Here is a 24,978-nt window from a genome sequence, read left to right on the forward strand (position 1 = left end):
GATTTTTGCAGCATGGAAAACAAATATGAAGCAAAAAAAAAAAAAAATTGACTCATCAGAAATATTAGCTACTCAGTATTAAAATATCCGACAATGCTGCAAATACAATTTATAAACAGAAACATTTAGAGTTGAACTATTCATTGAATAGCAAATTCCTTGCTTGCTCCCTTTTAGGGTCAGGATTCAATTACAAAAAATATGCAGCAGACTGAAGGACTGCATGTAAGATTAAGATAACTGGTATTTCATGGTAAATGATTAAATTAGCTGACACAGTTTTATCCTGAACTTTGCCATTAAAACTGACATTTTTGTGCCAAGCAGACTGTAGGCTGCTGGTAATCTAAACTGCCTTTCTTCTTCTAAAGACTCTAAATAGCTAAAGTACTCTTGTTCTTTACCCTATTTGCAAATGTGTGGAAAATATATCTACATCATAACAAGATGAACTAAGCACGGGAGCAGAGGACTTAATTTTTCCTCATCTATCATACAAATACCTTAAGAAAACAGCAAGGAAGCTTCAAATGCCCAGATTCAGCTCTGCATCATGCACTTTAATCAAGTCGTTTATGTGACTCTATAGAGATGAGAACATGCTGTCCTCCTCACGGTGAGTAAAAATAGAGAAATGACAGAAGCATTTTAGTAAAAGTTTAATTATTCCTAGTATACAATTCTAAACCACTCTATGTTTTATTCCTCTTCTTTTCAGGCTTGCTTGTTTACGCAAAGAGAGTTATGAGAATAATTTTGGTAGAAAACAGTTTATGACTGGTTGGATGAAGCACTGCCAGAGCTGGTGTTTGCAGTCACTTTCCCTCAGCTGAGCTAGCTGGGAAGGAGCAACTCATTCCATTGTGAAGATATGCAGCCTCCAAAGCAAAGCACAGGCAAGGCCTGACTGCTCAGAGATGGACTGTGAAGGAATTGAATCTTCTGAGCATTGCACTGAGTGCCTTCCAGAGGTGGGTGGGAAGCAAAGCCACCAAAGAGGCACTGCAGGAAAGAGGAGAGGAGGCAGGATAAGCAGGCAGCACATCCCCACAAGAAGCTAAGGGTGAGCATAAGGAATGAGCTGTGGCTGAAGAAAATTTCACAGGCAACAGAGTAAAATTATTCTGGTTGTTTGACTTGATCAGGGGTCAGAAAAGTTGGACTTTGCCCCTTTTATTTATTTATTTGTTGCAAAAAAGTAGTATGTCTCTCTGTATGTATCTCACTGCATTTTCTCCTCATAAATAGAATAACCTGGAATATCTTGATTTTTTAGCTAACCAGAAATTTCAAAAGAAATAGCTAAAAATGCAAAACCACAGATATTGGTCCAGAACAGTGGAGCAGCACATCTAGCCTTCCACACAGAAGAGGCTTATATGTTTTTGGAAATCATGCAATAGCAAAGGCTATCATTGTAAAATAATCTATCTGAACAGGGCACTTAATTTACCACTCATAGGCTTAAACAGTGGAAGTTCCATGAAGAAGTCATGTATGCATCACATTTACCTCTTTATGTGCATTGGCACAAAGATAAAAACACTGATTATACAAGTTGGATTATACAATCTGTATTTTAGCATTTAGTAACCAAGGTCTTTGCTGAAACAGGTACTAAAAGTGTGGCAGACACCAAAGAAATGTTTTTCATTCCAGCAGAGAATTTGATCCTACAGTCTTCACACAGACTTATCAGAAGCGTGTGCATAACAGGAACGTTATGGCAATGTTTCTAGATTCCTTGCTAGCCACAGCTGGGCAAGACTTTGGACTCCTTTTCACATCTTGGATCTTCTGGCAGTTTTAATAAAGAAGATGAAACACAGCTTTTTGCACAGCACCTTCCTCAGGAGATAGAAATTGCAGTTATATAACACTCACACAGTCACACCACTATCATCAAAAGGTGACTTTCAGTGAAAAGAAATGGCTGTGAAGACAGCTTCTTTGTTTGAGAACTCGTGGAAATGCTGAACAATGAAACACAATTTGATTATCAAAAAATCAAACCAGTATGAACATTTCGCCAACTGTGTTATTCAGTTCAAACTTCTTAGCTCTCCTATATCATTTCTTGGTTCTTACATGTTGTGAAAGAGACATAACTACTTTTACTTTAAAATTTGAAAACCCTTCACATCAGAGGTTATATGAATCATCTAGTCTTTTCTATTCCAAAATGTTTCACTGATCATTCATTGTTAACTGAGTAAAACGAAGATAGCTATGATAGATGAAAATTTATCTCAAAGTATTAGAAAGGATATGAAAATATCTTGTTCATAAGTACTAACATTTAGATAACATAAGAGAGTTCAACCCCAGTTTTTTCACTGCCACATTCCATATGGCTCTTAATAACTCATTATTACCTTTTTTGCTGCTCCTAGGCACTGGTGGTTTCAACCTGGTCTGCCATTGAGCAGAAATGCATTCCAACAGGAGAACAGTGAAAGGATTGGATGTTGACAGACAGGAAGCCTGCTGATATTAGAGATTAGGACCCAACTCATGTCCAGATTTTTTTTTAGCAATATATGTGCTCTAAAAGTTCTACTAAAATTTATTTTCTCCTCTTGACGAGAACACTCAGATTAGAGAAGAAGAAACCTGTAGCCCTTTCTAGATCTGAGAGTAAGGTCTCCTGAGTAACAGAGTAACTTGTGCTTTGTGCACAAGGATTTGTGTACAGAACTTGGAGGTACCATAACAAAATAGTCATTTTCAAGCAGCTTGCCACAGAAATGAGACAGAGCCTGGAGAGGAACCTTGCTGACATAGAAAAGGTAAGAATCTAGGCTACCTTATTTCATGAGTGAAAATCCTGGATACATTTTACTCCTTGTTATGTGTCCTTTCATACAGAAAGAACAGAAGGACTGGATTGAAGTTAGTAGGGCTGCTTGATATGTACTGCACAACTGAATATATTTCAAGTTTTCATGATATTTTACTCGTTTGCCTCTTAAAATGTTTATCTTTTTTTGGTTGTTTCATTACTGCCCTCTTCACCTCAGGTTCTCCAGGGTGGCAGGTCAGCCTGTGGATGAGGGAAGTAGACAGAGACAGAAGTTGTGTAAAGCTGGTCGTGGACTTAATAAGGGCTTGATTCCGTACCAACGAAATCAACAGGAGTTTGGCTCATGTTTGCAATGGGAGGTGGATCAACGCTTTATGCCAGCTGTTCCCTGTTGGGTAGGGATAATCCCTTTGAAACAAAATATTTAACTTGTTCTCACTCTGTTGATGTAAGAAGGCTTCTCGTGATAATGCTTTCATGAGAATTAAAAGGTGTGTCCCATTTTTAATGTCAAATACCTCATTCCTCTAGTATACATTTGCCAATTCACCAAAAACAAACAAACAAACAAATGAAAAAAACAACAAAAACCCACCAACCCAAGAAATGAGAAGTCTGCTATTAGCCACATGGGTTTATAAAAAGTGCTACAGCAATCTGAGGTGCAGGGTGTATCCTCTATTTGTTCTGCTTGCCATGATAATACTTGCAATTTCCTCACCTGGAAGATGCAGCAAGGAGCCAGGTTAGTTCAAACATCTGCAACTGAGGTGGGACCCACAGGCAGATATAAAGCAGCCAAGGCCACTGTAGACAAATAAGATGACAGAAAAATAAACTACTAACTGTCATGAAGGGAGTCATGAAGAACAAAATGTGGGAACACTATCAGACAGACAGAGAAACAGGAGCTGAGGGAGGATAGTAACTATGATAAAGTCAGATGTGTGTCCCACAGTCTGGATCCAAGTACAGCATTTAGTCTCATTTACAACTGTATTTTCTTTCTGTTTTACTGAGGAAACGAGGCTCTGATGCTGCCCAGGTTGTGCTATAGATCAGCAGCACACTGTGGCTATTTCTAGCTTCTGCATATATCGAAGTTCACAGGCAGTGTGGAAGTGGAGCATATTTATCCCAGCCTTGGTTTGGTTCACTCCTCACCCCACTGGCTGAGATCCATTTGGCTGGCAGACTTGGAACATAATGTCTGCTAAGTTTTATAAAGCAATTATTTAATTTGAAAAGTCTCTTTGATTGCATTCTAATAAGATTTCCACAAAATACGGAGTTCTCCACCTACTCTGGGGAACTTTTGTTTGCTCCAGAAACTATGACACTTTTCAACAAGCTCTTTTTGAAAGACTTCGGGAGAAGAAGCTTCCAGAGACAGAGTTGTTTGGTCTGTCATCTGGGAACTGAGATTTCCACAGACTAACATCCTCCAGAAGCAGAAAATGTATGGAATTGTTTGAACTTTAGAAATTATGACACCTGTACAGAATGAAAGGAGGAACTGAGAGAGACAACAGCAAAGCCAGGAGCTGCATCTTGCACTCTGTTCCAAAGAACATTCTCCTTCAGATTCCTATGGCTCTCCCAGCCCTAATATTAAACATTTGACCTTTTTGTCAAACACTATTTTAAATTATTAGGTTAGCTGATTAGTTACTAAATATACCATATGTAGTAAATAGGGAATTGTGTAGTCCAGTGCTACAGTCTCAGACCTTTCAGGTATTGCTCCCTTGGCATTTAGAGTCAAAACACTGAGTCCCTTTATATTATCTTAAGTCACTTGGTAAGCAAGGAGTTCATGGCATTTTCACACAGGGATGTTCTCCTTCCCTTACAGCACCCCCCCCCATCCCTAACTGATAGCTCCAGTGAAAGTGCTGTAAACACTGAGAAACCAGCTCATGCCAAACAACAGAACTTAGACTACTGACTATAAATAAGTGCATTTATCTTTAAACTTCTGTAAACTGGTCCTTTTCAATTGTCTCTGCCATGTTCCTCTCTCCCACATGAGCTCTTCCACTCATCTCCCTTCCTCCCCAGCACAAATCAGCACGCCCTGCACTGGAAGCAGATTGATGTATTTGCTTTTTCACCTCTACTTCCATACCTCAGTTTGGGAAATCCTGCTGTAAAACTAACCTCCCTCATACATCCCACTTAAAATATTTAAAAACACATGGCTACAAACAGTATGACAGACACCATGAACTACCAGGAAATATTTATAGTAATTTCAGAAAGTCAGAAAAAAAAAAAAAAAATCAAACTTTTTCCTGGATCTTAGAATGGTTTTAATAGAAATAGAAAAAAAAATAGTGCAGAAATAGTCCTGTTTAGAGGAAAAGCTGCCTGAAGAAGGGAAAAAAAAAAAGACCTTATTAATAAACACAGTGGAACATACTTAGAAGAGCACCCCATGTAACCCATGTAACTTTTTTTATAGTATAAAATTGAGGTGGGACATAGCAGAGAAACTGTTGATTTGGATAACTGATTTTTTGCTTCCAACAAATAACAGAACTGCTTCATTCTTCAGCAGATTGGAACTGCTTCTGATCTCTGAAATATGAGACTGGTACAGCTCCAGACATTTCAGGAGGATCACCTGCTTTCCACCACAGTGACAGTTGAAGCTGGCCTATTAGAGTACCTGATTTTATTAAATCTAAGTCCTTGCATAGAATTACTCTTTTTTTTTTTTAATTATTTTTATTATGAGATGATACTTTTTGCCCCAAGCAAAGCCTGAGGACTCACTCATTTATACGAGCAGAGGATGGGCAGACTGGAGCACAGGACTGGGCCTCAGATATGCAGAGCTGGAATTGTATTTTCTTTGATTATGCATTAGCGTGATGGAGGCAGCCTATGCACAAACCAGATAACACTACTCTTTCTTCCTGCAGGAAGTTTAATTTCTTGCTAATTAAAATGGGTGTGTTTGAGTACGACAAGAATTAGGAAAAAAAAAACCACTTAGAAGTCCAGCACATCTAAAATCACACAACTAAATTGTTAATGAGCGATGAATCTTAGCTAGGAGAACCACCATTCTCCTATAGCTACTGTATGCTTTTGTTCTTAACAATAATAATAAAATATTACTGAGGCTGGAAATAATCCACTGCAGCTAAAGAATGGGTGTTTAGCAAACCACTATTTACTAAATAAACTACTGACACCCTGCTGTGATCCACTATCTGCCAAGCTGAGTTCCTCCTGTCTCCCTTTCTCCCAGGTGCCATCCGTGTTGCTTACTTTACCTCTTGGCATGCATCAGGGCAGTGACAAGTGACAAGGCAAAGCTTAGGGCAGTTCATAATCATGGCTTACAACAACAACAACCTGCAATAGTAGAAACGCAGCAGCTCAAAGTTTGCTCCCTAGGCATCATACATGAATTGCCAATCCCTGACAGTCACAGAGCAAGAAGGTTTGGTGCAGGATCTGCAATCCTATCTGCTAAGTGTTTCAGTACAGAAGTGCTGAAAGACCTGGACATTCATTCCTTGATTACAGGACATCTTAATGTTGGTACAATCAGTTTCTGGCCTTGTTCATCTCCTGTATAAATAGGTGCAGAAACAGACATGAAGAAGGAAAAGCAATTAACAAGAAAAGACAAAATAAAACAGTTATGCCATGCCTTAGATTTATTACAATTCTTTTTACTGCTGTCACTCCAATCCTTTTGTCTTAGTTTAGCCTTTAAGCTACTGACACAAAGAAGATCCAAAAAAAGGTGAGATTTTTTGGACCACAGTAGGTTCACTTACACCATTTAAGAGCTGGGCTCAAGAAGTCCAGTCACTGTTTATGCCTCTACTGGCCTTGGTCCATTGGTTTTACTGATTACTAAATCTTTGTTGTTGAAGACAAAGAACTCTACATGACTGCAGTGCTACCTTGACCCTTGGAAGCTCTTCCAGGACTACAAGAGTACAGAGCAAAACAAGAAAGTAAAAGCTACCTTGATGTTAGCGCTAAATACAGAGAGCTATCTTTGTTGAAGGCCACTGTAATGCTTTGGACTGCACATACAAAAAATCCATAAATACACAAAACAGTTTCAAACACATGATGAAATTTGCCATCTTACTCACTTTGGTTCTGAATCAGTAACTTTGTTAAACTGTGTGGTTTACCAGAGAATTTCCAGAGAATCATCTGACCTGCATAACTGCCACTAGCTGTACCCATAAGGAGCCATTTCTAAAACTGTATTAAATTGATGAGCTTTTCCCAGACAGGTGGAAGTTGGATAATGGAGCTTAATCACAAAGTTCCTAGCAGGAAGTCTGCAGCACAGCTGCAAAGAGTATGCCAAGGGTCCTGGCACCTAACTGCAGCAGGCCAGATCACCAAAACTCCCCCAGCTGAAAGCCATCTAATTAGTGAGATGTCAATCACAAAGTAGGACGTAAAGTTATTTTCAAGACTTAGTGGACACCAGCCAATTATCTGTAGAAAACCATGTGATTCATTCTCAGAATTGGAATAAAAAAACTACTAGATTTCACTAAATCAGTCATCTTATCTGAAGGACTGTTTTTCTCAGTGTACCCAAAGGCATCTGCTGACTCCCACAGGTAGCCTCAGTGCAAGATCTCTTTCTCTTGAGAGTGAGGGAACGATTCCACATTTATAATTGTCTTTTAGCAGAAATCAAAATTTAGATTATTTCTCTAGAAGACTGTTTCTCAGTTACATCATTTTCAACTTTTGTTCTCATGTTGCTTGTTTTTCAAGCTGAATTTATCATTTGTGATCTATCTTACAGCCTTCCATAGTCAATCAAATTTGTGAATGTGTTTGTATTCTTCAATATTTCCCACGGAGTTTAAATGGTTTTAGTTGGTATGGAACAAACACACAACGCTAACTGATATAAACCCTCATGGCCTTTTGCCAAAACATATGTTGTTGCTGTCGTCCTGTTTTGGTTAACTATTTCTTCCATTACATCTAGCAGAAAGAATAAGACAGGCTACATTTGCTGAGAAGCAATTTTATCATACATCAGTCCAATGCAGTGGCTCTGCTTCCTCAGCTAGGACTGTCAGGATTGTCACCTCAACCAGCCTTGCCCCATCTGCCCACCTGTGCAAGAGTCATCATAGTCACTCCACTGCAGCCAGGATGTCTTGAGAAAACAGTCCTGCTGAACAAGTCTAATCTCCTTGGTCACAGATTTCTAATGATAATTAAAACATGTCCATTAAAAAAAAAAAAAAAAGAACATACAAAATGCACAAAATGGACACTTAGGAAGTGTAAGGTGTTATAAATATAGATGCTGGTATTAATGCAATGTGTTATATTCTGAAAAGAGAAGCATAGCAAACACACTTTTGAAAGAAAACAAAACTTTTGCATTTATCCACTGATGTTTCTAAGATATTTGTGCTCAGTCCAGCTCCTGTCAGCTTATCACAAGCTGCATATTTTCATTGCAATCTCCTGCACAGCATCACTCCAGCTCATCTGGTATTTGTTATGTGAAAACAAGATGGATTTCACTAATTTGCTTTGCTCCTATTCTGCAACAATCCCAGTATGTAGAACTCCCTTTCTTTCTGTTACATTGATGGGACAGTGGTGGTAAGTCAATTTCAACATCTCAGTCACGCACCATCTCCTCTGTGTCAGTCCCTATGTTGTTCACTGGGATGCTTTATGTCTTGTCCACCAAATATCACAGCACTGAAAGGAGAAAGGTCAGATGGCCTTATTAGTAGTGCTCTATTTTGAAAAATCCAGTCATGAATATGGGGCCTCTAGGACTTCCTGGTGATTATGAATGGCTGAAATGGCTGAGGCAGGTGAACTAACCTGATTCTGGAGTAATTAATTTATCTTCATTATTACAGCTCAGGTACATGCAGGTGCATATTGTAATTTCAGTATGGTTTTCTCATCACCAAGGGCAGAAAAGAGCACAAAATCTAAACAATGCAATTATTTGCTTTTTAAATGGAAAACAAAGACTTTTCAAGACCAGATAACATACCTGGTTTTTAGCAAATCTTCATATGAACAAAAAATATATATCAACGATACTCTCCAAATAAATGGCTGGGCATTTAAGCTAAATCTTGTTTGGCACAGTGCAGGTGGGAACTCCAGATGGACGAAAGCCTGGGGGGAAAGGCATGTCTGCCTACAGAGTGATTGTTAATAGTGAACTGAGATTTTATATTTTCTCCCTCCACTCTGCATCTTTATCACTGAATTCTACCCTCTCCTTTCCACATAGGGGTCACATAATTTCACCTGTATTTCAATGGTTGATTAAACCAACTAAGAAATTAACTATTTGTCCTCCCGATCTCCTAGGGTAGGTCTCATTGCTAGGCCTCTGCAGTAAATCAGCTCAGCAAAATGTTCTTGTTCCACAGCTGTCAGGACTAAAATTGTTGAACTATATATGTATTCTTCCAATTATAAGTCAGATTATACATTCTGATTACTGAAAGCAGGAATTTTACAAAAGCAGAAAATTTCTATCACTACATGGTTACATGACTTCACACAGACCCACATACATACACACATTCTTTACCATAAGATTACTAATTCCGTATTTTAACACTGTGAACCAGACTGAAGTCCAGACATTGAGTCTACTTTCTGTTTGCTGTTACGTGTTACTTATATGGCAAAATGGTCGACAGGAGAGGAGAAGCACTTTAAAGTGTTCTGACAATCTCTGTCAAGAAGATCCCATAGGCACAGACAAATGTTTCTTTTTTTCCTCCCAGGTCTTGCAGCTTAAAGTACCGAAGGGTTCATTGCTGTTCCCCTTCCTATTCAAAACCCATATGAAACCACTAGAGGATATTGTGAAATGGCATAGGCTACAATGTCTTCAATATCCTGATGACACCAAGCTCTGTGTCTCCTTTTCATTGAAGCCATATGTTACAGCTTCCTTGTGTCTAGCAGAGATAAGACATGGATGAAAGCCAGTTGGCTAGAGCTTTCTATAGATAAGATGAAGGTAATGTATGGGCCTGGCAAGGAAAATGGTTTTAAGTTGACAAAAATCTGCTTTCAAAGTTGAGGGAGATTCCCATTGTCAAAATACATAGGGGATTTACTGCCTCCTATCTTCTCTTGGATTCCCAGCTACAGAAGTGGCCCAAATCCCTTTGTCTCTTGCTTAACTTTACTCACTGGGTCCAGCTGACCAGTTTGTGTATTCAGAAAGTTGTCAGGCATACAAGGTCAACAAAGGCCCTGCTTCGTCTGTGTCATTACTTCCATATGTTTCCTGGCCTATTCATAAAGATGTTCAGTGACAAAGGCGCTACCCCTTCCCGACCTACTGCACTACACCATGGAATTCCAAAGGAATACTGAGTATTTCCTAATGATTAACAGACATCTTTCTTACTGCAACTGAAGCCTATTGGTACTCACTTTTCCCCAGGAATTTAAGAAGGGATTGTTTTCTTTTTCTTCATGTAGCTGAAGACCTCTTGCTTAGGTTAGACAACCGCAGATCATTCAATCTTACCTCACAGATCATTTTTTTAGATCCCCGATTATTCCTTTTGCTTTCTTCTCCAGCTGGACTATATTTCTTGAAATGCAAGCTCCAAAACTAGGTAATATTAAATCAAGTTACTTTTTAAGCTTCTGTTAGAAATAGGTAGGCAACAGCACTGTCTCTGCTTTAGACCCCTCCAGCATTTTTACTGGGTGGAGAATCTTTGCTTGCTATTTCTTCTGCAGTACAATAGCATACAGTCTAGCTGCACTCAGACCCAGCCCCCTCCTAGCAAAATTACTCTCATAAAGCACAAAGACAAACATTTCCACTAAACCCAGTAAATTCTACGTGCATTTTCCAAATTCACAACATTTTGGGTAATATCAAGTTCCTCAAAGATGTGCATGCTTTTTTCCTGCAACTCAGAGCTCTCCTCTTAAGTATTTAGCCTCTCTCCCATTACATCAGCTCTCTTTGACCTTAGTTAGTCCCACTGTTAAGTGGAACTCCTCTGCTATAAAGTATTCTGCCCTGATCCTCTCTTGTGTTCAAAGCTGCTGATTCTTCCAAAAGCTTGAGTCTTTATTGCTACTTTTAAAACCTTTCCTTAGTCCTTGCAGATTTTTTCACTCTTTTGTTTCGTTTTCCAGAATTGGAGAAGCAGAGGGAATTAATTTTCTCAGCTCATTTGAATAGGTGATCATCAAAGTTAATAACCCACCACTGTTCCTTGACTGGCTGGTGTGGGACCTGGTCCTGTCAGTTCTATGATGCAGCCATTTTCTGAGCGCAGCTATAGATTAGATATAGACACACATACCCAGCAGCCACCACATTGGGCTGGTGGGAGAAATGGGTCCATCCCTGTCAGACACAGATTTCATCATTTGCATATGTCTCATGTCTTTTATTTCCACAGTGCTATGCTATCACTACAGGACCATTCTGGAAGCACAAAAGGAGCCTTCTCAGAAGCTTTAACTGATACAGGATACGGCTGCTTACTTTATTACAGGGCAGAGAAGAATAAATTAAAAAGGACAAATCGCATGTGTTCTTCACACTTTGCATGAGCTGCCAAAAGCATGCTGGCCTGAGTACATTGATGCCTGGCTTTCTTCAAGAAAAGTGAATTAGGGACATATTCACTAATTTGAGAAAAGTAACTCTGTAAGCAAAGCACTGCACCTCTCCATACAGCTCACTCCCATGTCCTATAAAAATAGGGAACTTGGGGAACCAGAAACTCTGTGGCAAATAAATAAATGAAAGAATAAACGAAACTTATCTTATACAAGAATACGGAGTATGACCAAACAAGAGCAATGCTGGTCACTTCTTAATTACTCTATCTGCCAAAGAGACAGGCAATATTTATGCAAATTATACAGTCTCCATGTAGCACAAAGAAGTTACTGTTCTTTCTCCCTCCCCCTAAATGAAATTTATGATCCTGCAATTTATTAAATCCTTCTCTCACATGTGGAAATAAAAAAAAATAAATAAACCAACACACGCCAGAGGAGCACAAGAGGCACCCAGCTGAGGCAACCAGCGTGCCAAGGCTTCATGCACATACTGTGTTTAAAAAGGGGAAACAGATACTTCGGAAAAAAAATCCTGATATTGTTGGTGTTCAGCTTAGGCTGCCCAGAGAGAGAACTAACATGTTCTTGAGTCACTGGTGGGGATTTTCAGTGGCTATAGCACCATTCATGGAGCTATTACCCCTCTCTGCAGTGTGAACAGCCAAGATCTCATGGCCTTCTGATTAGATCTAAGAGGAATGCTGTGGGACTGCTGTGTTTCATACCTTGGGATTACAAACTGTGCAGTGACCATCTCAGTACTGAACATTTAAATGCCTTTAGAATAAACAATAGCTCGGAAGAACTGCAGGCTTTATTATCTTCACCCTGGATTCTTTTTCAGTGTTTTAGGAAAAGAAGCATGTAAATTTGCAGACCTTGAGGTTTTCTACAGAAACTTGTGGTTAAAAAAGAAATGACAACAGACTCACACTGAAGGGAGAAGGGCAGTATGGCTAACTGAAAGAACAGCTGGGGTATAAGCAATGTTACAGTCATTTTTCTACTTCCTTTATGATGAACCAAAGACCTTATTTTGCTGGATACTGAATGCCGTAAAGTCCCATTATACGTCTCAGGAAAGAACCTTAACATTTTTTTCAGGATCCATATCTGCACATATAACATGGCCTTTGAAGATGAAAGGATTTTTTTTCTTTGCCTCCATTTGTTGCTTTCTAGTTGACATGTTCCTATATGGACACTCAATCCCATATATCAGTTGTCTAATCAGAGACATAATAACATCCTCAATGATAAAACTCTGGAACATCTATGAAAGTCAGAAGTGTGAGGAACAGATCTCAGATGATGCAGATGCGGTCATTGCTGTATGATCAAGATAAGCAACATTGCAAGTTCATTTTTTGTATGCTAAATAAAATAAAAATGTCAATATTTACACATAACCTTCAAGGCTCTTACATTTGCAGCTCTTTAGTATTCAGTGCAGACCACATTTTCTTTAGTCCGTTACCAACAGCTTGGAAATTTAGTTAGAGGACGCAACCCAAATGTTCCTCCAAATGTTGTTTCCAAATGGTCATCTTGAAATATGCTGTTTAAAAGGATGAAACCTTTATGTGAAGATATAAGAGCCCATGCACAGAGCAATAAAAACTGCAGGGAAATCATCTGAAGATTAAAACCACTAATGATAAAGATATTACTGTTAGGCATAGTTTAATTTGTTGGTAACTAAATCACCAGAGGCTTTTACAGGCTGCTTGGAACCTAACTATTGTGTAATGCACATTCAACCTCTAAGTGTACAGTGACACAAACAAATAAAAGCGATCATAACAGTTGAAATGTAGTTAGAGACACAATTGAGAACATCTGTATTGTAAGCAGAAATAAATTAGAAATACAGAGGTGTTTTGTAGCTGAGAATCTGAGGGATAAAAAAATAACCTACAGCACCTGGATTAAGCAGTTATAAATAATGTATAAAGGAAAAATCTCATTACCCCCTGTGTAAACTCCCCCCCAGTGAAATATATTTTATGAATGTTGCATCACAGTAATAAATGCAGCATTTGTTTTCCCCATAAACTTTCCATTTCATGACTATAAGATAGTTTGGATTTGAAAATAATGGCCAGCGAATGTACTGTTTGCAGGATTAGTTTCCCTCAACAAGCAGCTTTGAACTGACCTTCAGTTTTTTAGGCTAAAGAGCAGAGACTTACACAGGCTTAGCAGAACTCATCTTTGCGCCGACAAAGCTGTTGCAGATCTGCACTCGACTTGCAACAGAACAATACTGTATAAACAAATCCAATAGCACCACTAGAGAGCATTTAGACTCTGAGCCTTGAATGTTGTAATTGCCTGATATCATGGAAGATTTTATGAGATTATGCTAGATAAAGGCTGTATATGAATGTGGAAAGTTTTCCCTTGTAAAAAGCACAATGCTTTGCACTGCAGGATACTCAGCTTCTACTAACGTTAAAAAGAGCAAATCCTGTAGAGAAACTAGAATGCTTCCTTTCAAGTTTCCAGTTCCTCTTTACAAATGTTCACAGTTCTGTGTAAAGACACCAGGATAGATTCCTCTCTTATGTTAGTTTTACACTAAGATAGCTTTGCTGAAGCACTCAACAGATTAGTTCTAGATTTAAGCAGTGTATTACTGTCAAACTGCACCACTGGCTTTCCTACTGAAGATACCTTGATTTCCCACACATGAAAAGGGGTCAGCCGCCTGATGATCCAGGGCAGCAATCACTGATCCCCTTGGGAGATGCACTGAATCATCCGTACACCTGATACACAATCACCAAGCCACAGCGTGGTGAAATGGGGGTAAGGATGGTATGGAGAGCTACAAAGGAAGTCAGTATCTAGAGTCAGATTGAAACCTAACAGATTGTAAATTAAAAGGATAAGAACTTCCCACCGGCTGAGAGAGATAAAATGTCACAAACATAAAAACATTATGGAGTTAGGTTTGAGGCTGGAGTGCTTTCCCTTTTATGATTAATGATTGGGCTCAATCGGGATGGGAAACGCAAAGTAAAGTTCCTCTTGAACTAGCTTAAAAATGCCACAGCTAAAGAAAAAAATACAGTAACATCAATTTGAAAAAAATAACAAAACAAAAAACCATCTACTAAAATGTAAAGGTCAGGAAGGATTTGGGTGTTTTTTAATGCTGTCTTGAAGAAATTTCATAAAGGTTAAGATGTCATGTAGTTTCAGAGTTATGGGCACTGGAGGGGGGTCCTTGAGTGCCAGCTATTCCTCGGGCCACTCAGTGACTGTGAGCTGCAGTGACAGTGGACAGTGGGAGGCTGGAGGATCAGAAGCTATCCCTGCCACTGGGGAAAACTGTGCCTTGCTCCCAAAAGAACGAAGAGCTGTGTGGATATTTCAGCATCTGAGATTCAGGCAGTGTGTGTAACACACCAAAACATGCCCTAGTAACACTACAGTGGTCTAATTTTAATTACCCAGTGTGTACATACGCAGTGTTCAGCCTCCTCAACCCAGTGTGCTGTGCCCAGGAGGAGCAGAGGGTGTCACTCAGAGCTGATCCAGCTCCTGGTGGCAGCCCCCCGTGCTGCGTGATGGCTCAGAGCAACACACTGACCCTTTGTGCTTCCTCCACCCCCGAGCACATGGCTGAGCAGAGCAGAGAGGAGTCTCAGTGCTTCTTTCATGGGTCTTACAGATGAGACCAGGGAAACCAGCACAACTGAAGAAGGCTCTGAAGGATGATCCCATCTGCTTGTGCTCTGCCCTCTGTGAGATCCATGATCCCACTAGCACTGACCAGGTCCCTGGTCCTGCACTCTTATCTCTCACCTTCTCTGGTTCGCCTTACTCCCCACTTCTGGCTCATCAGCTGGCCAAGTGGCCCTGCTTACTTCTTCAGAGCAGTTTGGGGAGTGCAGTTTGAGTTGGATGGTCAGGGGTTCCCCCCAGGAAATGCTACCCAGAACTCACACAAAGGGACCCTGGACATAGCGAAAGCAGAGACCAGCTCTGAGTAAGCGAAATCTATTCCAACACATCATGAATTTCACTTGTAGACAAAAGGTGAACTATTTGCCTTGAATTTCCAAACAAATGCTATACAGAGAACATGAAATAACGGACAGAGAGAAAAAGCCTAGAAGACCTATACGTGTTCTGGAAAAAATGTTACAAGAAGGGTAAAACACTACAAACATCAATTATTTCAGGAACAGAAATAAAAGACTGGAATTATTAAAATGTTATCAAAACCCATGTTCATTACCAATAAGTTATACTTTTCCAACTGGGGATTTAATTAATAAAATGATAATAAGTTGTTCAGCCCATATCCTCCCTTCTGGTCTCATTCTCCTCCTTTCCCACCCCTACCTGCTGCATGCTTCCAGTGCAAGGCACCACACGCCCTGTTCCCAGCCCTCTCTGGCTGCTCTCACTGCTCACCAGGAGGGAAACAGGTGAAAAACTCAGGTCTGTTTCCATGAGGATCCATTGGGCTCTGAGATCCTGCTTAAAAACTTCCTGCTCCAGAGGAAGCAATACACCAAGGAAGGATGAGACAAGACATAGCCCCAGAAACCTGGATTGCCAGTTCTGGGGTGGGAAGAAAAGACGAGCAGCTCAATGTTGATTACCAGTTGCAGAATGAAAAGCCTAATGTTGGTTTCCCAGCTCTTCTTCTGTTGGGCAGCAGGGTACTGCTTGACCACATCTCTGAGCACTTGCCTTTGTAATACTGAAGTGTGTCATGCAAAATTACAGCTCTGTAAAAATAGTTACTAAAATAATAAATAATAATGCCACCAAAACTTCCCATAGGGCTGCGTTTGTTTCCTTAGTTTATGTAACAGCTTGGTTCCTCAAAATCATCATCCAAAAGTTGCTATTTTTTCTGCTAGTGTACTACATGCAATTATTTCTCTGAAAAGCTGAAATGCTCTGCGTTAAGTAGTAAAATAAAGCATTAACATATCAAGTTTTAGCAACAGCGGTGAAAATAATTATTCTTTATAGAAAATAAATGCATCTTTATCATTCTTGGAGAAAACTGAAAAATTGTGTAACTGAAATCATTTCTCAGTGAACAAAGCCTTTTTTTTTTTTTTTTTGAGATGTTCACTGTGTGCACCTGGGTGGTAAAAGACAGAAAACCATGGCTTGTGCCCACACACAAAGGGGCTCACAGTATCATCCCATCATCCTTAGTCTCCAAGCACTCACTGTGCATCCTCCCAGCCTCTGGGCCACCAGCTCACACAAACTGTAGTTTTATTTATACTTTTCATCAATAAAGAACTGTATTTGAACACATTTGTCTTCCACCCTTCCTTTCTCTCCTCCTGTTACTGACACAGATATATACATGTGCATTATGTGTGCACACATATCCAAAACCTTCACCCCTACTTTGTTCTTGAGTTTAGTGTTAAAACGATGCTGATAAACATTATTGGGGCATATTTTTTTTATCTGAAACTGGCTAGAATTTTCTGTAGCAGCTGCACTCTAGATTTTAATTAAATAATACCATTTGCGCCTTATTTAACTAAGCCAGCACATCTTCCTTATGTTCGGGTATATTAATTTCATTCTTTTTTCTAATGAATAGGTTTTTATTTTGATATGCAACTCTCTGTATCACAGGAAACGTTCATGTCAGTGTAACATTATATATGCATAAGCAGGGGTATTGTTATTGCCAGCATAAATGCTGGCTACATTTTCAGCAGGCTCAATACAAGCCGACAAACTTGTTCTTGGAAAATGAATATGGTGCTTGTCAGACCATGCCTTTGGCTCCTTGATTTGCTGTTGCACTGCAGGCAACAACCTGAAGGCCACCTTTCTGTGTTCCCCTCAGATCATCATGAAGAGTAATCAGCCTCCAGAGTCCCCACCTCCATTGCCGATGTTATTCAATCAGAGATTTTGGGGAAATTGATGATGTACAATGTATGAGTATAGCTGTGGATGCACATACACAGAGAAACCCTCCCAAGAAGCTCAACACCTGCAAAATATCCTACAAAAGAGCAAAAATAAATGTGTGTTGTTGCACATTTGCGTGAATATCACTACTGCTATGCCTTTGGATGTAGCAGAAGACTCCTTGCCATAAATATTATATACATTCCCTGCAGGAACAACCAGAGCTGGCTATGCAGGGATCGGGCCTGGTTGCGTTTTGTGCAGCTGATGGAGAACAGAGGCTATTTCACACCACTGGGTACCTGCAGCAGCAGCCTCAGCTAAGCCTGTAACTTCAAGACATAAAATGTATACATTTGCATCTATAGGTATGAATTCTGCAATTTCTGAAAGAGCTGTGAAGATTTTCTCAGCCATTGCACAATTTGTCTCCATGATATTATGCTTCTAGTATCATGTACAGCGCATCCTATCTGTCATCAAAGTCAATCTCAACTGCTGCTTGACATGGCCTTAATCAAGATGGATACAAAACCCAGTAATAAAGGTATTGCTGCCCCCAAAAGCAAAGTTGACACAATTGGCTGGTATGTTTATTTAAATGGCTCATATCTATCCTGTTAGCACATTCCAAATTAAAGTCCACATTGTTTATTATTAAGTGAAATTTGGGCTCCTGCTCTCCTTTGTTTATGAATGTCTGTGTTTCTGACAGCTGACAAAGGGCACACTGAAGATTTACAGTACCCACAGCTGTTCGTGTGTTGCGCTGGGACTTTCCCCACATAACTTTGTTCTACTTGCCCCAGCCAGAGAAATGTACTCATCGAGCAGCCCCAGAGGGAGCTGAAAAGTGCTTATCTTACCCTGATATTGCTTTTTCTTTCAGTGTCAAAAATTTGTAGTGTCCAACCCTAGCAACAAAGGTCCTGAGAGGAGGTGATGTCCTTCCCCTGGTCAATACGCAGGAACAGGTACAGTACTGGCTTCAGAGTGCTTCAGTTCAACAGCAATTTCTATACCCACTAACTCTGACACTAGGTCAGGTAGTATCATGGCTTTAAATGTGACTAAAATTATCAATACCATATATCCCATGTTTATTTATACCGAAGTAATCCTACTGACTTGTTACTGCTGCAATTTTAAAAACAGACAACCTAGAGACTCCTACTTTTGCAAGTCCAAATCTTATTTCCTTTGACAGGATGCTCTCTTGCATACCAACTGGAACAAAGCAAGGACAGATGGAGTAGTTCCTAACTGAACACCCAGAATCTTTGGCTCCAGATCAAAACTTCATAGCTTTTGTCCCCTTTTGGTCAGTAAGCTTCACAGCTTTACACTAGTGGGGCAACATGACGATCTATGTTGTTCAACAACTTCATGTTTTTCCTTCATCATTAGGAACTTAGTGTTCAAAATCCCTGTACGGTGGGTATGGCAGCACCATATTCTCTCAAGAGCATACATGCGAAGAGGGAAAGCTACACATTTGCAATACTTATGCATCACATCACATCACCTAGTTTGCAGAAAGACTCACTAAGACTATCAGTAATACGATGCAGAAACACATAAGTGTGCTACCTACAGGTGAGAACCACACAGGAAGAGTTCTAATGTAATTCTTGACTATTCCTAAGCACTCATGGTCAAAACATGCCAGGGCATGTGTCATCTGCTTTAGTAACTTTCAGCTTTTGGTAAATAAGGTTCTTTTCCTTTATTCTGCAGAATGCTCATTTATGGATCCAATAAATGGTGACATCAGAAAAAGATATTTGTTATTTGGTTAGACATAAGGCCTGATGAAAGGTAAAAGAAACCAAAACGTAAAGACCCACTAAAAAGCTACTAAGGAGAACAAAAGAAATACGTCAAGAGAAAATATGACAAGCACACTTTATACATGTTTAATTTCTGTTGTTTGGGTTGGAAAACAGCTGCAGGTGTCCTCTAATTATATCACCATTTTCACAAATATCAACTGTCATATTTAATTTGTTACGTTTACCATTCAGCCTGCTCAAACACCACACTTCTTTCATTACACATTTAGTGCCAGAGTTTCTAACATTCAAGCTAACTTTCAAGCTAGTCAATTAATGCATTATTTACAAGTGAAATGTTATTAAAAACAGATTCTTAATTTACTAATGATTTAGTAGACCCCAGGCAATATTCCAATCTGTTTTTATTGAAATTGGAAGAACACTTAGAACAAAGGGGAAAGTAAAGTCAAGGATATTTTGGCCTATTCATCTGTGCTGTATTTTGTGTGGTATTATGTCTACCCCTACATCTTCCCTCCCTTTTTATATTGTATTTTTAATACATAACCTAACCAGTTGCAGCATGATTGAGGGGAAAGGTCTATGAAAAATGAAAAACAGCACAAACACTATTGTGAGTTTTGTTTTTAAAAACCACCAGGCAGTCTGGAATGACTCAATACACATGTTCACCATACAATACAGCATATTTTGATTTACAGCGTTGTTCTAGCAGCACAGCAGGTTAAGAAGGTTAGAAGTCAAGGGAAATTAAATGTTATTAGCATTCCACCATTGTTGTGCTATACAAAAGTGAGTATGTAACTTTTCAAATCCATTTTTAAACTCAAATTTGTTTCAGAGTCATTCAGTTTGTCAGAAACTTTTATGAGCACGTGTGTGATCCTTTGTTCTCCACATTTTTTGTTCTTTATCCTCTCCCATCTGTGCCTGTTCAGGATGGTCATTAATGACTAATCACACTCCCAGCTTCTCTGTTTGCCAAACTGCAGCCAGCTACAATAGCGCCATTGCCATTAAAATGTTGACATTCGCCATTTAGGGCCACTTAATACAGGAAATATCTACGATTCAGTGGCAATACTAATCGGTTGCAAACACTAACCATCAGCATTTGAATGGTGACCATGATAGCTTCAAGGTAATTATTTCTTTGTGTTTGTTTTCATGTGGGAATAAACAAAATCAAAGCAAAAATCCACAACCAGGTGTGTCACTTACTCCCATGGGGTGGTTTACCAACTACAGATACGCCCAAACCAAGCAGCTTCAGGCTGGCTTTATTGGCACCACGGGGGATGCGTGCTCCTGGGCTCTGGCACTCATATGGATGCGATCCCCTAGCTCAGATCCAAGCAAGGTCACGTTCACTGGGGCACCTACACGCGGGAGCATGTAACGTCTAATTTAGGCTTAGGTTTCTGCTTTGCTGCTTTGGTAGCTCCGGGGACCTTAACGAGGTTAATTATGAGGTGAATGGGTGTTTCAGAGGGCAGATAGAGCCCCAAGGTCTGGTTGTTTCTACCCACATGAAGCCAGTGTCAAAGAAACTTTGGATCTGTGGGCAAAATATTACCACGCCTAGGTAAATAAGAGTTCACCCAACTAGGTCTGCACCTCTGCAGCCTGCATAAAAGGAAAGCAGGGGCAAACCTGAAGCCTTCTCTGAGCCTCAAAAGGTCATTTGTAAAACAGAGATGAGTACTTTTTTGACTTGCAAGGGTGGCACAGAGATAAATTAGGTACATATCTGGGATGATCTCCTTTATGATGGCAAAAGGAGTCATACAGACCAGTCATGTGGATCGGCACCTTTTCCTTTTAATGCCCAGTGTATTTAGAAGAGCTCTCATATTGTCACATCTTTGGGTGTACAGTCAGAAACACCAGGCTGACCACGAAACACCCACTTACTGACAATGCCATGAGAGCTGCACCCTCTCTGATCACCAGGGCACACTAGAGGCCTGCAGGTAACTGGGCATCCAGTATAGCACTCATTTCATTGCACAGGGGCTGATGCAGAGCAGGGAGAAGAGTCTCCTGCCAGTACCAATCTAGTTTCATTTGTGTGGAGAATATGTGCCTCTGGATTTCCAAGTCCCTGCTCTCGTTCTTGCTGATGAGCTGTTGTGCTGGATCATCGCAAAAGAAGTCATCAGAAAGTTTCAGACTTCGCAAACTAATGCTCTGTTTATTCAACTTTCTAATCATTCCTCTGTACTATCTGTGTTTCACATACCGTGAAACTGCACTACACTGTGCAATTGAATTAGCTGTACAGTGACTCAAAGGCATTAAACAATGATATTTTAAGTACTGTCTAGGAGGGATTTTTAATTCTTTCCTCATAATGAAACAAGCAACACAAGAAAAATACCCACAGTTACACAACTCTGAAACATTGATTTTCTTTTCCATTCTGGGTAGACCCCTTTGACACAACAAAACAAAAAATATCCTTAAAGCACTCAGCTTGCTTAGTAGCAGAATAAAAATAAAACAAGCACTGACACACAATTTTAATGCCACCCAACAACACAAGAATTAAGACCCTGTTTTTATTTCCACTTTCTAACTTTGTGATACGTACTACAAAGGCAAATTGTATGGGAACTTTCCAGATACTGCCAAGCCTAGAGGCATAGATGTCCAAATTCCTTTAGCTGCAGCTGTATCTGCAGCTAGTACCTATTGCCCCAGATACTGGGCTGGATAGTAAAGCAGAAGTATTGGAATTTCGGGGTAAGCCAATTTGTTGTTGTGACTGGAACAGGTGAGAGAGTGCCCACACAAGTATCTCAGCTGGCAGCTAGAGGAAGATGCTAGCCTTCATCAGGGGAGCAGTGACAGGCTGCTGGAAGGGAGCAAGCCTGCTGCTGGCACTGCTGCAGCTGCAGGAGGGTACAGACTGCCTGACCCCCTTTAGCTCCTATGGAAAGCAGGGGAAGAATAAAAGAGAAGAATAAAAGAGCTCTGCTGTGCTCACTTGGTCAGCAGGACCCCCCAAGGATGGGGTGGAAGCAAACAGCTACTGTGTAGAGCATGGGGCTGAGGTGGGTCCCGAAACGTCGCCCTCATTCCATAGACAGCAAGGAGGCCAGCTGCTGCTATGGTGTGAACTGTGCAGAAGGAGAGCCGGTTCTGCCATTGACAAAACCAGGTCCTCCAGGTGGGTTCTAGCTAGAGACTGCTGGAAGTGGGGGTGGAAAAGGGAAAAAGAGTGAAGCAATACCATGAGACTGTTGGCATTAGCTGTTAACAGCACAGGGCCAGGCACCTAAGTGATGACTCACATCTCACAATAAATACATGAATAGTTGTTGAAAGCTTGTTTGACTTTCACAAAGGGGTTTAAGCAAACATTTGTTTGCTCATTAGTCTTGAGCAACACTTTTATGGCAGGAGATGCATTAAACCTTAACATATATTTGCAACCAAGATATTTGGTTGTTGTACAGATTAAGACACAAAGCAATGCACACTGTTTACGCAGAAAGGCCTTGAAATACCTGTAATGGAGTGAGATGCAGTTATTGGACACTGGCACTGTGAATCTTCATTCTCTTGAAGGTTAGTTGGGATGTCATGTCTCTAAAGATAAAGCCTTAAAGGGCCCAGTTCTGCTGCTGCCTGTGTGTCTGTATCAACTTCCAGATTCCCTGGCTAGTTTTGAAAAGCATCTGAATGAAATCTGCTTCATTAGTTAAGTTATACTGGTGTATGGGAAAGTATTGCCATACACAAACTCCTTAAGACAAATCACTGCACAGACTGCTCTGTGTCGCATGTGGAAAACATAATTCAAATAGGAAACTCTTTTCCCCAAATATCCTGAGCTAGCCGCATCACAGCCACAACATTTGGATTGCCATGGCACTGGGCAGTATGGCCAAGGAGCACTCAACAGGCCTTAGAAGGTGTCTGTATGCAGGCCCTGCTGTCTTCTCAGCCCATCCGTGCTCCCTGGTCCCTGGGCAGCTGCTGCTGGCCCATGTCCCACTGTAGGGCAGAGGGACTGTGGGTTGCTCTCAGGGCCCCAAGCTTGGGTTCTGGGGAGCTGTTGCAACAGTTGGCAATCAGGAACTTGTACCCTGCTTCTATGGGTGGCTGCAGGAAGAAGGTAAGTCTAAAGTCATTAAGAATGTCTCCCATCTTTATAGCTGCTTACAATGTAGTTCCAGCAAAAAAACAAGTTTGTAAGTATATAATTTTTTCAATCTACAAAGCAGACTGGGAAGGTGTTGTGACTCAATCTTCAGTGATGCAACACTGACTTCAGTGTAACTATCCTGATTTATACCTGTGAAGACTTAACTATTCTCAAATTAACGAATTACTCTTTGCCTCTCCACTCAGGGAGGTTTTCTCCAGTGAGCAGCGCTGCTTAGTGTAATGTTAGATGTAACAAGGGTCAGCTCTAACATAATCACAGACCTGAGGTCTCCAATTTATGTGCCTCTGTGTCTTCACCTCATCTCACCAAGTGATAACATAAAAGGTTACAACGTGCAAAGCAAAAAGCCCAAGTCGTTAACTTCCTGAACTTGAAAATATTACATTCCTAAAATTATTGTAAGCACAACATACTTGTCATCTTATCAGGCTGATATGAATGGAAGATGGCATGCAAATATTTGACAGCATAGCTACATTATTATCATAATAAACTTACACATGTATTCTGTATGACAACAAAAACTGTAGCTTACTTGATTTGGTATAATTCATTTCAGTATTTCAGATTTTCATTAGTTACACTAGAGAAAATTACAGCTTTGGGGGAAATGATGACCATATCTTTCAAAATCTCTGTGCACGCACTGCAGTGCAGCAATGGTTTTTATCACTAAAGCCAATGCACACAGACTGAAAACATTTCCTACTTCTCACTGCCTTTCTAAATGGAAAGCTTATTCGAAGACAGCCCATAATGACCACATTTTCCTACAGTCTTGGAATGGGTAAAACTGGTGCAGAAGAGAGATGTGACCATGTTGTTCTGCTGATTGTACTATTGTTAGTATGCAGCGTAGACACAAACCTTGCAGTGAGAAATCACAAGAAATTTCCTAGAATAAAACTAACTGTTGGCATGAGACAAATTTGAGGTGGCCTCAACAAGATACTCAATCTAACACTACATGCCATCAAAGCACAGAAAAAACCTTCTGCAGAAAACTCACAATATTGGTCAATTTCCTCTAGAGGTGAGCCCAAGGCAGACTGCACAACCTTGAACTCAATAGCGTGGGTTTGCATTGAGATGTATAACGTGGGCCGCTTCTCTTTCCCTCTTTCAAATGCAACCACCAGTTCCAGAAAGTTCAGCCCTTCTGTCTACATTTCCTGACTGGGCAAAAACTATTCTCTACCTTGAATGCTGCTGCTGTAGATATTCAATAGCTCTAGCAGCCTTTCCTCGGGCCTCCTCATGCCCTGCAGTTAAACACCATACATGCACAGGGATGAATTCTACACAGAAATGCAAAGTCTCAAGATATAAAAAACTGAAATTCACTCCTAGTCAGCACTAAATAGGTGATTTGATAACAACTCAACTGTTCCAGCACCAGGAAGAGCTGGGGTCTGCTAGTTGGGATAAACTGAAACATCGCAGGTGAAGACTGCAAGAAGATTCTACCTCAGCAAGAGGACAGCATTCAGAATTTATTGTGAAATTACAAGAAAAGAGGAAGGTGTCAGGCAGGTGGAAGAATAGCTTTTAGAAAGAGCCTAAGGTTCATTAAGAATGGCAGCTCACAAAAAATGCAGATGCTTTAGAAAAAGAAGATGAATCCAAAACAGAGTTTAGATGAAGATCTGAAATTCTGGAAGCCTGAGAATGTTTGGATGTTAGGT

The 24,978-nt window shown here is 40.2% G+C and overlaps 2 long non-coding RNA genes across 2 annotated transcripts in view; one reads left to right on the plus strand and one right to left on the minus strand.

The window, feature by feature from the left end:
- Positions 1 to 24,978, minus strand: part of LOC125693850 (uncharacterized) — a 166,499-nt gene that overhangs the window by 41,052 nt on the left and 100,469 nt on the right. Inside the window, exon 3 of the long non-coding RNA XR_007377275.1 lies at positions 3,525 to 3,610. This is a non-coding gene — a long non-coding RNA (uncharacterized LOC125693850). The remainder of the gene's footprint in view (positions 1 to 3,524; positions 3,611 to 24,978) is intronic.
- LOC125693852 (uncharacterized) lies at positions 305 to 3,506 on the plus strand. The gene is made up of 3 exons (XR_007377279.1): positions 305 to 616; positions 719 to 2,789; positions 3,021 to 3,506. It is a non-coding gene; the product is annotated as an uncharacterized LOC125693852 (long non-coding RNA).

Source organism: Lagopus muta, chromosome 5, assembly GCF_023343835.1.
Source record: "Lagopus muta isolate bLagMut1 chromosome 5, bLagMut1 primary, whole genome shotgun sequence".
In the NCBI taxonomy this organism is placed as follows: domain Eukaryota; kingdom Metazoa; phylum Chordata; class Aves; order Galliformes; family Phasianidae; genus Lagopus; species Lagopus muta.